The sequence below is a fragment of the Halyomorpha halys genome, unplaced genomic scaffold, assembly GCF_000696795.3.
Source record: "Halyomorpha halys isolate HHAL.00 unplaced genomic scaffold, Hhal_1.1 Scaffold562.1, whole genome shotgun sequence".
Classification (NCBI taxonomy): domain Eukaryota; kingdom Metazoa; phylum Arthropoda; class Insecta; order Hemiptera; family Pentatomidae; genus Halyomorpha; species Halyomorpha halys.
In genome coordinates, this window is record NW_027114410.1 from 196,762 (window position 1) to 197,575 (window position 814).

General features: G+C 35.0%; 1 non-coding gene across 1 annotated transcript; it reads left to right on the forward strand.

Annotated features, from left to right (window-relative positions):
* The first annotated feature begins 475 nt into the window (after positions 1-475).
* On the forward strand, positions 476-548 carry TRNAR-CCU (transfer RNA arginine (anticodon CCU)). The gene has a single exon. It is a non-coding gene; the product is annotated as a tRNA-Arg (tRNA).
* Positions 549-814: the final 266 nt, after the last annotated feature.

Sequence of the window (814 nt, forward strand, 5' to 3'; positions counted from 1 at the left end):
CAAATTGCCAACTCCTATTCCGCTTTTACTAAACTAGGGATAACTTTGTGTTTACAGCAAAAGTTAATTTAGCTGACGATAAGTTAACTAAACTGTAACTACGAAGAGGTAAACGATTAGTGTACGGGGAGATATGACGACGCAAGATGTTCATATTGACTGTTGAGGAAATCATAAAATGAAACGAGGAATTAGTAATCTCGTAATCTACTACAAGGGATGTTTGCGTTTTGTCCTTGTATTAATAAAAGGATGAATAAATTATTATGGATATAAATAAGGTAACGCGGTGAGTCTATTACATACAGTCCTGAAGGTTTGAGATGCCGACACGCCCCTCAAAACCAAAATCTACTAAATTAATCTTAATGTAATCCTCCCATCTACGTTTCAGTCTACCCCTCGGTTCAGTAAAATATTAATAATATACAGTCATTAGACATGATTACCTATATTTTTATTGAATTTCTCAAGAGCCCCTGTGGCCTAATGGATAAGGCATCGGTCTCCTAAACCGGGGATTGTGGGTTCGAGTCCCACCAGGGGTACTTTTTTTGGCAAATGGATAGGAGCGTAATTTCGTGCGACTTAATAACGAACTGACCTCTGAAATTTTAATATTTTCTTATGACATAAAATATATATATATTTTTTTAAATTTATTTACTGATATTTACAACTGTACATAAATACATCAAGTAAATTTGAGGAAATCATAATGGTACAAGCATGTAGAGAAACTACCCAATGGTAGCACTCTAAAAACATTTTTACAATATAAGGTCTCGAGGCCATCTTCTTTTCAGACGCCTCG